The 15,000-nt window shown below is 38.7% G+C and overlaps 1 long non-coding RNA gene across 1 annotated transcript in view; it reads right to left on the bottom strand.

Annotated features, from left to right (window-relative positions):
• Positions 1-4,672: 4,672 nt before the first annotated feature.
• Positions 4,673-15,000, bottom strand: part of LOC122762993 — an 11,320-nt gene continuing 992 nt past the window's right edge. Inside the window, exons 2-3 of the long non-coding RNA XR_006358830.1 lie at positions 6,491-6,537; positions 4,673-4,981 (exon numbers count right to left, since the gene is read on the bottom strand). This is a non-coding gene — a long non-coding RNA (uncharacterized LOC122762993). The remainder of the gene's footprint in view (positions 4,982-6,490; positions 6,538-15,000) is intronic.

The raw sequence follows: 15,000 nt of genomic DNA, 5'->3' as shown, positions 1-15,000 counted from the left end.
CCGAAATCTTAATTCATTTTTGACACATCACAACCTCAGTGTTTTTTTAAATCCATTTTCACTCATTTGTTTTTATAATTTTCACTAATTTTGTAATTAGTTTTTTGTCCATTTTCGTAAATGTTGTAATTTGTTTTTTGTCCATTTTCACTCATTTTTAGTAGTTTTTTTCCATTTTCTTGTCAAATTTTCACTCATTTGTCCTTAGTTTTCGTCAATTTTTGCTCATTTTTTGGTTTGTTTTTGTCCAATTTCACTCAGTTTTTAATTGTTTCCACAGAAATTTAACCACAGTTTTTAAAAAATCTTGATTGAATTAGTTTTGTTTTTTAACCAACTTCAGTCTGAATTCATTAGTGTCATGACTTTGTTCTACATGTTTTTTTTGTACATCTTACTCGTAAGATGTGGAAGAAAAATGAACAAAATACATTTAACCAAACATTTATCTTATCTCAAAGTTGTGATGAAAATATATTAATCTTAAACTGAACTGAAAATGTGAAACATCTCAACCTTCATGGTTTCATGGACGCACACACACACATCTCCATCTTCATGAAGTTTTCTGCTGCAGATTCTTTTGTTTTCATGCTGAACTGAAGCGAGTCTGAGTCTCATTATCATGTGTGCATTTTTATTTATTTACAAATTTTTACACATTATCATTTTCTATTAAATAACCTTTAAAAATCAAGACAAATATTCTTATGATTAATTCAATTTTCTTGTTTTAAGTCAAATAATCAGGCATTTTTTTGTTTGTAATAAGAACATGTTTTGGCCAGTTTTGTTTACAATAGTTTTAATCATTTTAGCTCATTGTCTTGTCATTATTTTTCTTAAAACAATAATTTTAAACAATTAAGTAAAATTTTGCTTAGTTTGCAGGAAATTCTTTATTTTTACAGTGTAAAATAAGCGGTAAAATGTCATTAAGAAATAAGTTAGATATAAAAAAAGTCTTAAACCTTTCTTTTTCTTCTAAAGCAAAAAATAAGAAAAAGGTCCCATAAATGAATATTATTTTACTTCCTTGAAAATCAATATTTGCAGTAAAAAATAAACTGCAAACACAGCTCTGCAAGAAAAAATAAAAATATTCTACAATTCATTTAAGATTTTCTTGTTTTAAGAAAAAGAAAAATCTTGTAAATCAAATCACTTTCGGAATGAAAATTTCCTTTAAACAAGTAAAACCTGTAAAATGTAATGAAAATGGAAGAAAGTTAGCGATCATGGGAATAAGAACAATTTTATAAAAATGTTGTCGGTTTTGTCTAATTTGTGTCCTGTTTTTACAATAGATTTAACAATATTAGCTCATTGTCAGATTCATTTTCTAAAAAAAAATGTAATACAATTTAGCTTCAGTAAGTTTCAGTATAAAATACGCTGTAATATGTGACAAATTTAGATACATGTTCTTAAAACTACATTATTTTTCAAGAGCAAAACTTTATTTTTTAATCAATTTTTTAAAATTTTTCCCCAGAAATAACTGTTTTATCTTATTCAAAATAAAGAAAAACAGGAGATAATTTTTTTGTTTGTGGCTTAATTAAATTTGGTCACATTACACACACATTAAACATGTTACATTTAAGATAATTTGATTGATTTTAGCAAAGAAAATTTTCTTTCCTCCATTTCAAGAAAATTTAAATCACTTTAATACAACTTGGTTTAGATGTTACTGATGTGTTTTTTACAGTATGTAAGTAAGTAGAAAGTAAACTGTTTGTGTTAAAGTTACATTTCTTTATAGTGCAATATTTACTTATCATCATTTTTCATTTTGAGCATAAAATAAGAAGAAATTCCCAGAAATGAGGATTATTTTACTATTTTATTTTATTTATTTTTTTTTGCAGTAAAAACAATTTTAAAACAGCAAAAACGGCTCAACAAGAAAAAAACGACTATTTCAACTTTTTGTTTTAACAAAGAGACAATGTCAAAGAAAGAGCACTTTTATCTTTGCTAAAATATTTAAAAATAAGTTATAAATGTAAACCCTTTCAGACTCCTATGTATTTTTATACTAGAAATCAATTATTATATAGAAAAGCCCTGCTTTAATTTTGATTTTAAACTAATTACATTTTTCTTTTCTTTTTTTTTACAGAAAAAATAATAATTCTAACAGATTATTATTCAAACTATAATTTGCATTGAAATGGAAAGAACTGCCCACCAACATTATTTTACTGAAGCAAATTCATTCTGTCATAAATAAATAAACATTTAACAGAAGTTATAAGTTTTCTTGAATTTAAGAAAGTATATCTTTACTCCAACAATCATTTTACAAAATCACAAGTTAGAGAACAAAAGCTTGTTATTTTTGGAGACAACAGATTCTGGTCATGCAGCTGATTTTACTCTGAGAATAAGAAGATGTTTTATTGTGTAACTAGTTATTAAAGCTTAATCTGAGTTAGATTTTATATTTAGAGAGAATATCATTTTCTTTTCTGGAAAAATAATGAGAACAATTTCCCAGAAACAAGACAAGAAATAATAAAAAAAGACTTTTTTTCCCATTAATTTCAAGAAATTCCATATTGCACCAAAAACATCATATATATATATATATGTATATATATATACATATATATATATATATACACACACAGATATGTGTATATATACACACATACATATACATTACATTACATGTCATTTAGCAGACGCGACTAACAATGGAATTGAGTACAATCAGCCAGGGGTGGAATCGAACTTGCAACCATGATGTCTTTCGCACACAGGGTACCGGTCTTAACCACTGAGCCCACTCCACCCTATATATATATATATATATATACATATATAAATGTACACATATATGAACAAACAACTCTTGTCACTTAAACACTTTTCCTTCAAAGAAGGCAAAAGAAAACACAGACACAGATTTTTGATGTAAAAATGTTTTTATTGAATCATTAAAATCAGGTATTTCAGACACATTAAAGGGACAGTTCAGATTTTTTTACAGGGTTACTGACACATATTAATTGAACTATGAGCGCCCTCTGCTGCTGAGACAGAGTCTTAAACATGACTCAGTTTAAGACTCTGATATCTTAAGAACACATTGACACGTTTATCTCACACTTCTGAAGTTAGTAAACCACTCACTCTCCCACACCAAAGCCCATAGAGAAAACCAGTGATTTTAGAGTTGTTGATCCACTGCTGCCTTCATCACTAAGTTCAAATGTCTTATTTAATGAATTTGGCATTTGAAATCTTTAGTTATAATTTAAATCAGTGACACCAAGTGACCACACGAGGCAGCAGTAGACCAGCAGCTCCTGTGTCCCCGCGAGCTAAAACCACTGATTTTCTCTCTGGGCTTTGGTGTGGGAGAGTGAGTGGTTTACAAACTTCTGTTTCCTGTCTAACAGTGAGATAAAAACGTGATCATGTGATATAGAGATCGCAGACTTGAGCTGGCGTTATTTATTTTGTTAGCCAAGTCTTTTGTTACGTTGCTGAAATCCGTTTTTTCCTCACGTCGTGTCTCAGGCTTTGTGAAGAGAAAACCCTTAACTTTACCCTTTAACACGACATGTGAGACACTCACCTTCACCAGCAACGCTTTTGTCAAAGAGTGTTACGTAGGGTTGCTTTAACCGCCGGCCAGAAACCCAGCAGACAATGTAGCTGTAGAATGAAACCACACAGAAATCTACATTGTATGCCAGGTTCAGGACGCGGCGAAGGGTCCTTCACGTCATCTCACACACACACACACACACATGTTCGACATTCATGACATGAGGGGACATTGCATTGACTTACATTCATTTCCTGGAGACTTACTCTAACCATAACCACAATTACTACTGGCCTAATCCTAAACCTAACCCCAACCCTAACCCTAACCCTAATCTCAATCTCAGCCTAACCTTAAAACATACCTTCACCTTAAAATGTAGTAATTTACGTTATGGGGACTTGCTTTTTGTCCCCACAAGGAAGACAAGTCCCCATAATGTGACTGTGTAAACAGGTTTAGGTCCCCACAACATTAGTAATACCTGGACACACACATACACACAGACACACACACACACACACAGACACACACACACACACACACACACAGACACAGACACACACACACAGACACACACACAGACAGACACACACACACACACACACACACACACACACACACACACACACACACACAGACACACACACACACACACACACACACACACAGACACACACACAGACACACACACACAGACACACAGACACACACACAGACACACACACACACACACACACACAGACACACACACACACACACACACACACACACACAGACACACACACACACACACACACACACACACACAGACACACACACACACACACACACACACACACACACACACACACACACACACACACACACACACACACAGACACACAGACACACACACACACAGACACACACACACACACACACACACAGACACACACACACACACACAGACACACACACAGACACACACACACACACAGACACACACACACACACACACACACACACACACAGACACACACACACACACACACACACACACACACACACACACACACACACACACACACACAGACACACACACACACACACACACACACACACAGATAGACAGAATGAATGGCGGAAGACGAAGGAGAAAAAAAAAACCTTGACAAGTGCCCCTTGTGGAGTTGTGACACAGAGAACATCCTGTCTGTCTGTCACAGGATCTAAGCCCCTCCCTCTCTCACGGCCATGTCCAATCAGGATGCAGAGGGACACTGGGAGCAGGAAGTGCAGGCCGAGCCGTTGGAGACCCAGTAGCCAGATGTAGCTGCTGATTATGACACAGGATCTACACTGCCTACTGAGCAACCTACAGCACCGCAGCAGAGGACACCACAGGACACCAGAGACATCTGAGGACGTGTCCACCTGTAACACACACACACACGCACACAGTCAGACACAAGCAGAGACAGAAAAGACAAAGAGGAGGAGCCTGCAGGAGGAAGAGGAGGTGACAAACATCTCCTCACAGATTCCTCTCATTCTTTCACGTGAGCCTCGAGGCTCGAGTGAGCGGCTGAATATGAAGTAGTGAATGATCCACCTGTAGATGAAGAGGAAACAGGGCCGGCCCTCACTCTGAGTCACATTATTTCTCTTAAAACAGGGCGATTATAAACAATTCAGTCATATTTAGCTTTCTTTGCAGTAAATTCTAAAATGTGTAAAGTTCGATAAAAAAAAGTCTTTTAGTGCAAAACTTAATAAGAAAAATGTCACAGAAATTGCTCTTACAAGAAATAAGGAAAATATTCTAAAAATTATTTTTTTAAGAAAAAGAAATCTTATAAAAATCCTTTAAATCTAAACTCTTTCAAACTGAAATTTTCCTTAAAACGAGTACAAACGAGAACATAAGAACAACTTTCTAAAACGTTTTGCAGTATAGCTGTAAAATAATAAGGTGTAAAATGGGATTAAGACAAAGTCAGATACATTTTCTTAAAATTAGATTATTTTTCAAGAGAAAAACTTTCTTTTTAAGCAAGAAAAATTAAAACATTCCCAGAAATGACTGTTTTACTTTTAATAATTTTTTGACATAAAAAAGATTAAAATATGTCAAATATTCTAAAATCCATTGAACATTTTCTTGTTTTAGGAATTCCTCTCATTCATTCTATCCCCTGTGTTTGATGATTATTGATTATTAATACAATAAGTTTAAGTTTGCATCAATTATGTTATAGTTGTGACGTTAGTGTTTTAAAACTGGAGGGTGGTGACGCTGAACTTTGCTTTTTAAATCTTAAGATAAACTAGGGATTATTTTCATCATCCATTAAACACGTTTAAAATGTCAGAAAATGTTGTTTTATGGAGCAAAGAAACCAGAAAATATTCACAGTTACAGTATACGCTGATGATACATGTATGTATATATACTGTATATATATACATACATGTATACACATATATATATATATATATATATATGTATGTATATCTTCTTCTTCAGTGTGTGTCTCTGCATACCTGAAGCCTCATGATCATATTGATCAAACAACAACAACACTCGGACCAGCTGATGGTCACTTGACTCCAATTTCTTTTTTATTGAGAGAAATGTGCTGCTCCTTCCTTCCTTCCTTCCTTCCGTCCTTCCTCCCTTCCTCTCTTCCTCCCCCACCACACAGCTGGCTGTCACAACACTCCTCCGTCTCTGTCTACACTCGTCTTCGTCGCAGAGACAAAGACGAGACAAACCTCATGTTTTCTGAAGTCATAGTTCACTGACGTCACTAAGTCTACGAAGTCTACTTAAAGACATCGTAGACTTAAATGTTCACTTCTGATACCTAATACAACCTCACTTCACAAAAGAACACCTTAAATATTCCTTTAAGAGTTTTAAGTAAAGGGAAAGTTTGTTACCTCATCCTGAGAACGACGTCACAATCACACGGTTTTTCTGGAAAAGTCTGAAAAATAAGAAGAACAACAAAACCCCTCAGACACTCATCAAATGAGACATGAACACACGCACATATATATATACACGTGTATATATATACATATACATACACATACTGTACATACAGTTTTTATATAAAGAGAGAACAGCAGCACAGACGAGGTTTCTACGTCTTATCTCACTCTTTATTTTTCCACTCAAGTGTACAAAACCAAGACAGAGACACAGAGAGACAGAGACACAGAGAGACACAGATACACAGAGACACAGAGACACAGAGAGACACAGATACACAGAGAGACAGATACACAGAGAGACAGAGAGACAGAGACACAGAGACACAGAGACAGACAGAGACAGGAAGTGAAACTCCTGCTCACGCTGTTTAAATTCACATATCCTGTAAGAGTTCCAGAGGGTTTAAGGTGAATTGGATGATGAGGTGAGTGTTACAGGGACATGGGTGAGGACATGGGTGAGGACAGGCAAGCCATTCCATTCCTGCCTGCACTGGGCAAGTCTATTCCTAGAGTGTGGTGTGTGTGGCAGTTGATGTGGGTTTCCTCTGAGCTGCCTGGAAGATGACTGAGACCTGACCACATCCACACACACACACACACATGCATGCATGTGCACACACACACACACACACACACACACACACACGCACGCACGTGCACACAAACACAACATTCAGGAAGAAGTAAAGAGGAAGTGAATCATTACGCTGCTTCAGTCTCAAAGTAGCGGGTGACCACTCTACAAGTGTGTGTGTGTGTGTGTGTGTGTGTGTGTTTCAGGTATTCCTCATGTTGTGGGGACCTACATCTGTTTACACACTCACAGTATGGGGACAGAAATCATGTCCTCATAATGGAAATGATCACATTTTAAGGTGAAGACGTGTTGAAAAATGTATATGAACCACTGAAGTGAGGACATTTTGTGAAAGTGAGGACATTTTGGTTTGTCCTCATGTCCTGTCCTTTAAATGACTGTTCATGGATTAAGACTTGGTTTAAGGGTTCAGGTTAGAATTTAGTTTTATGTCTCTGAGTGTCTTTGCTAAGATGCTATAGAACAGTGTGCGTTTCTGGTATTTGTCATGTTGTGGGGACCTAACTCTGGGGACAAATCAACTCCTTGTCACGTAAATGACTATATTTTTTAAGATGATGACATGTTGTATGATGAGTGATGAGGTTAAGAGTAAATCTGCAGGAACTAAATGTAAGTCAATGTGAAGTGTGTGTGTTTTATCATATTAAGCTTTTAAGAGAAAGAAATAAAAGAATACATCTGATCCTCTAATCTCTTTTTAACTCCCCCTGCAAAATAACACTGATGTTTTCCTGTTGTTTGGCGTCTGCCAATCATGCACCTGCTGTTCTATATATGTTAAAGCATTAGAAACTATTTTCCAACAGGAAACTGACGTTTGTAAACCACTCACTCTCCCACACCAAACCCCAGAGAGAAAATCAGTGATTTTATCTGCGGGGACACAGGAGCTGCTGGTCTACTGCTGCCTCGTGTGGTCACATTGTGTCACTGAAATAGATAAAAATTCTGTTTTTCAAAAGCCGAATTGACAAAATAAGGCCTTTGAAGTCAGTGATGGAGGCAGCAGTGGATCAACAACTCCTGCGTGCTGTGATGTTAAAATCATTGATTTTCTCTATGAGGTTTGGTGCCAATGGTCAGTTAGTGAACAGAGCAACACAATGTTCAGAGTCTGATGAGAAAAGGGTTTCGAACAGTGAGAGACGGTAACAAACGTCGTCTTAAGACATCGTATATGGACAGTCAACGATGGCTGACATCAGCATGTTTTCACTGACTGGAAGAAAATCCAGTCCTCGGTTCGGTCCATGAGGCCAGCAGCCAATCAGATATCAGCTCCCAGCTCCCTGGGTTCCATTAGTCTCCTGCCAGAGGAGCCTGATTGGATGTAACGGACGAACGCAAAGCGTCCGAAACAAAGATCAGAGGCCAACGGGCCAACAAGGTTCTGTGGAGGCTGAGATCCTCTGGTCCCGGTCCTGGATCCAGCACACGGCCACTGTCTGTCAGACCAACACAAACCCCCTCTGTCTTTGAGGAGAACAAACTGCTTTCATATGTAAGACAATCTCTCCTGGTTCCTGTGGACTGTGCCGCAGCCAGAGGCCTCGTACGCCGCCCGTACCCCGGCCCCAGACCCGGCCCCGGCCCCGGACTCAGCCCCAGGCCCCGAGGACGGAGGCAGAGAGAGGGGCGTCTGCAGCCTGGTCCAGGAGGCTGGACTGATGGGAAAGAGCTGGCAGCACGAGCGGGGAAAGCTAACTCCCTCCTCAGGCTGCTTTATGATGACGGCCTGGCAAACGAGACGAGAGGCAGAGGAGGGAGAGAGAGGGAGAGAGAGGGAGAGAGAGGGACAGTCCTGCTGTCTGTGGAAATCAGCCGTCCCATCTCATCCCTGAGTCTGTGTGTGTGTGAGTGTGTGAGTGTGAGGTTACAGGGTTTAATGTGAACTCCGGCTGCACTCTCCACTCAACAGCTGTAAATCTGCTTCGTTAGCGCCGCCGTCCGCGCTCTCACAGCGTTATAATGTCAGCTCTGTTTGAGATGAGAGCGCCACACTGTGGACGGACGACAGATACCTGAGCAGACTCCGCCCTGAACACACACACACACACACGTCACAGTGTCTTTCTGCTTTAATCAGCAGCTTAATCCTTGATTTAAAGGCGACACACGTCATAAATGTGTCATATTACAAACATGCCGACAAACAATAACTGGCTTTTTAAAGTTTGATTTCGTCATGGATTCATCTGTCGATGAGTTGTTTGGTTCAGAAAATGTGTAAAAATATTGATCCAACCTGGAAATGATGTCTCATCATTCTTTGTTTTATGGAGCAAAGTAACCGGGAAATATTCACACTTAAGACGCTGAGAAATCACAGAAACTGCATTTTAAATTCAGACAATTAAACGATTGACTGGGAATACTTTTCTTTCAGGTAAATACATTTGTGGAAAGGTTGGCGTTAACTCTTCTGTGACCATCTACAAAATTCAAAAACTACTTTTAACGTGGACAATCAAAAAGAAGACTTTTACTTTGAAAACCGCAAAAAGTCCCACGTCTGTGACGTCTGTGATTCCTAAACGGTTGAATAACTGTCAGATGTGGAAAGTGAAAGTTATCTTGAAAAAAGGGACAATTCTACAGCCATAAAATCTAAATTAATCCAGGATTAAGGTGGGATTAAATTGGGGGAGGACTGCAATGACAGTTTGAGATGTGACATGTCGCTGTTGCACGTTATCTCACATACATGCAGCAGCAGCAGCAGTAACAGATAACTCTGGATAATCCGCGATAATCCGGAGTCACTGCTGAGTCACTGTGTTCACTGATTACCTTTGGAAAACAAAAAGGACACACACATATGAAACGCTCTCATACACACATATGAAACACTCTCATACACACATATGACAACGACACACATATGAACACACGTTCACACACATATAAACACACACATATGAACACACACATATGACACAGTCTCACACACATATGGTCTCATACACACATATGAAACGCTCTCATACACACATATGAAACACACACATATGAAAGACACACATGCTCTCATACACACATATGGCACTCATACACACACACACACACACATATGAAACACTCTTCACACACACACATATAACACACACATATGGACACACATATGACGCCTCATACACACATATGAACGCTCACACACACATATGAAACGCTCTCACACACATATGACACATGCTCATACACACATATGAAACGCTCTCACACACACATGACATAGCTCATACACACATCTGAAACGCTACACACATATGAAACACACACACATATGAAACACATACACACACACATATGAACGCTCTCACACACACATATGAAGCGCTCTCATACACATATCTCACACACATATGAAACACTCTCACACACACTCTTCATACACACACATATGAAGCGCTTCCCACACACATATGAAACGCTCTCATACACACATATGAAACGTTCATACACATATGCTCTCACACACATATGAAACGACACACATATGAAACGCCTCATACACACATATGAAACGCCTCATACACACTCACACATATGAAAGCACATCACACACACATATGAAACGCATACATACACATATGAACGCCTCATACACACATATGAAATCTCTATACACACATGAAATGTTGTGCTCTCATACACACATGAAACGCTCTCATACACACATATAACGCCATACATACACATATGAAACGCTCATACACACAAAACATATATGAAACTCTCATACACACATAATCATACACACATATGAAACGCTCTCATACAATATCCATATATACACACACATACTCTCATACACATATACATACACATATGAAACGCCTCACACCATCTCATACACACATATGAAATATGAAACGCAATTCTCATACACACATATGAAACATACATATGAAAATACACACATAACGCTATCCTCATACACACATATGTACACACATATGAAACGCTCTCATACACACATATGAAACGCTTTCATACACACATATGAAACGCCTCATACACATATGAAATACATACACACATATGGGCTCATACATATGAAACGCTACAATACACATATGAAAGCCTCATACACACATATGAAACACACTGACTCTACACACACATATGAACGCATGAAACGCCTCATACACACACATAGGAAACGCTCTCATACACACATATGAAACGCCTCACACACATATCATACATATGAAACATACACATATTCATACACACATATGAAACGATGCTTTCATACACACATATGAAACGCTCTCTTCTCACACACATATGCAGCATATCTCATATACATACACACATATGAAACATACACACATGAAACATACACACATATGAAACGCATACACATATGGCCTCTCATACACACGCATACACACATATGAAACGATATGGCTCATATACACACACATATGAAACGCTCTCATACACACATATGAAACGCTCTCATACTGGAGGTTACGCCGCCATCGCCACCGTCACTCCGGTTGCATTAAAACAGTGGGTTAAACAGCAGAACAATGTGAACTATCACTTGACTTATTCCCTCTTTTTTCTCTCTCTCTCTCTCTCTCTCTCTCTCTCTCTCAGCCGCCTTGACTTTCCTTTTTTCGCATGACTCGTCTTTGTTTACACAGCAACAAAACTCACTCACTCACTCACACACACGGCTCTTTCACTCATTCACGGGGCAGATTGTGGTGTTAAGAGCTCAGCGCCTTTAGACTCAGACGTCACGGCGCTAAATGCAGTTTGTTTTGTGTACAATAGAAAAAAGAAGAAGGCCATTAGAGAGTGTGTGTGTGTGTGTGTGTACTCAAGAGTGCTCGTTCCAACAGTTCCAGCACACACACCTGGCCTGTTTCCTTCCTTGCTCATATATGGGCAGAGCTTCCTCTACCTGAGCCTCTCTCTGAATCCAAAAAAGTGGCAGAGCGTGTGTGTGTGTGTGTGTGTGTGTGTGTGAGAGTGTGAGTGGTTTACAAAGCTACACAAACTTCTATTTCTGTTTGATGCTTATATTTGAGACACTGGAGACTGTCTCATGACAGGTGAGTGCACACGTGTCAGGACCTCATGTAACCACCACTCTCTCACTCAGTCATTTCAACCTCAACATTGACAAACATACATGAGAGACGAGACCAAACATCGACAGCAAAGACTCTGAACTCCGAGCGTCTCGTCCTCCGTCACAGACGAGGAGCCGCCTCACGACCGACGGCAGGATTAATCTGACCTCACTGAGTTCACTACATTATAGATGTCATCATATATAATTACAATCATTAAATAATCATTCTATCAATCACAATAATGGATATAATGAGTGTGCAGCACAACTCTGTCGTAGATACATTCATTTATCAGGTCACACCTGCTCAGGTATGAAACAGCTGTTTGTCTTCACTTTGATTCTGAGCTGATCTTGGAATAACACTCATCTGCTTTATTCACTTCAGATTTGACTGATGATTCCAAATATGGATTTTTTTTATTGGCTCCTCCTACCAATTTAGACAAGACCCTGAATGTGAAATAGCTGCCTGGAGTCGTTACCAAGATGGCTGCCAAGTCACAAAAACACTCGTATCTTTCCACTAATATTTTTATGACTTTGTCGGTCGGTCAGCTCGGCCGCTTCCTGCCAAGTAGGGCAGGGCAGGGTTCAGTGTGTGGGCGCGGTGATAAGACAGAGGCCAGATTCCACACTAATCTCCCTGCACGGAATTTAATCTCCCCATGGAGATACCTGCGACGCATCTCACCGACAATCATCGCCGCTATCACACACTCACGCCGGAAACGCTGCCCTGATAACAGCTCACAGATCCTTTGCACTCCAGCGCGGCACTTTACGCCGGCTTATCACCACCCTCTCTGTAACACACACACACACACACACACACACACAAACACACGCCTCCTGGTGTCATAAATGTCGGGGTAAAGTCGCTCACACTGAAGCAGACGTCAATAATCTGTGTTGGAGTTTAAGGAGCGGCTGTTATTGTGTCGCAGTAAAACACAGAAATAGAGCACAGTGTGTGTGTATGTGTGTGTATGTGTTAATAAAGTACTTTTTGGAGTTGTAAAACACTAATAAACCCACAAACATGACAAAGTGTATCATGCTTTACCGTTAGCTCTACAACCATCTTTGCTAAATTAAGAATAGAACACAATATCAAAGGTTTCCTCATGTAAAAGTCGACTATTGTGATAACATTTTACTCAAGTACAAGTAAAAGTACTGATATAAAACGGTTAACGTCTCCAGACGTTTAGCACTTGTTATGTTTGAAAATGCTGTTAAAACTGCTAATTTCTGCTCGAAATAACGATGTAGCTCATAAACAAGCAGTTTACGTTGAATGGCGGTCGTACGTGAGCTAGTGCTGCTCGCTAGTGTACGCTAACATTTCTGCTGTTGCTAACAGAAGTGACATTAACTCTTGTTATGGTTAAATGTGCAGCTACTCTCAAAGCGCTGTTAGCATTGCTTTTTAAGAGCTGCTAACTCAGATGCTAAATAATCCCAGAGATGATGTGAGTCAGACAGCAGCGACAGACGTCGTTAATCCAGATTAGAGAACATGACAAAAAGCTAGCTAAATTTACTGCTAACGATTTAAACTAGAAAGCTATTTAAATCACATTTATAAGTTTAAAATAAAGTATATTTGTCTTGTTGGTTTTTTGTGTCCATAACAACGACAGACAACATTAGCAACTCCTGCTAAGACGAGTACAGCCATGACATTCACTGCTACGCTAACTTATATTAGCTGCCTTTAACCACAGGCGTCAGACACGACAACAGTCATGGTGTTTGTGAACGAACGCACAGCTGACGATTCGTTTAGTAACTGTTAGCATTCACAGAGTCACCGTCATCACCTTTCAAACTTTATTTAAAACAGACGAAAACAATAAAAATAAAATAGAAATGTAATTGTTATTGTTCCTATTACTGTGATATTACATGACGACGCGTGAGTAAGAGTCATGAGAGCGGCGTCAGAGCAACAGCTGGGACACACACACACACACACACACACACACACACAGTGACTAAGCCCCCGTGGACAAACACACAAAACCACACAATCATAAGCACTGATTCACCCAAACAAACACTTTTCTTTCTGTGTGTGTTTGTGTTTGTTTTGCACACATTTCACACACACACACACACACACACACACACACACACACACACACACCCCAAAAACATCATTGTGATATTTTTCTGACAAAAATATATTTTTTAAAATAGTCATTGTGTTTTTTAAAATAAAAGATTTCAAAAATATCATCAAAAATATTAAGAAATAAACTATAATACAAAAATAAGAGCAAGCTTAAAGATGTGGTGATTTATGATTTAAGTTATTTAATTACTTGGGAAAATAATAATTATACATATACATACATATGTATGTATATACTGTATATATACAGTATATACATATATTCTGTATTTTCACACACACACACACACAGTCACACAGTCACACAGTAGTGCTTTGAGAGGTGTGACCAGGAGAGATGACAGGCTGAACCTAAACCTGTGAGGTCATCGGTCGTCACTCCTCCTCTCAGCCAATCACACGAGCCGACTGCCACGTCCATTCATAAAGAAGCCACACTGACTCTGAGCTCTGCTGCTGTATGATACTGTATCACACACACACACACACACACACACACACACACACACAGTTCATTCATGCCCTCCTCTGCTGAGCAGGAGGCGTGACTTTACTATGTGTGTGTGTGTCAGGTCAGACAGGAAGTGCTGTTTCTGTATGAAAGAAGAAGAAGAAGA

This window comes from Solea senegalensis, unplaced genomic scaffold, assembly GCF_019176455.1.
Source record: "Solea senegalensis isolate Sse05_10M unplaced genomic scaffold, IFAPA_SoseM_1 scf7180000016294, whole genome shotgun sequence".
Lineage (NCBI taxonomy): Eukaryota > Metazoa > Chordata > Actinopteri > Pleuronectiformes > Soleidae > Solea > Solea senegalensis.
The sequence above is the reverse complement of the archived record's forward strand: the minus strand, read 5'-3'. Positions and strand labels throughout refer to the sequence as shown.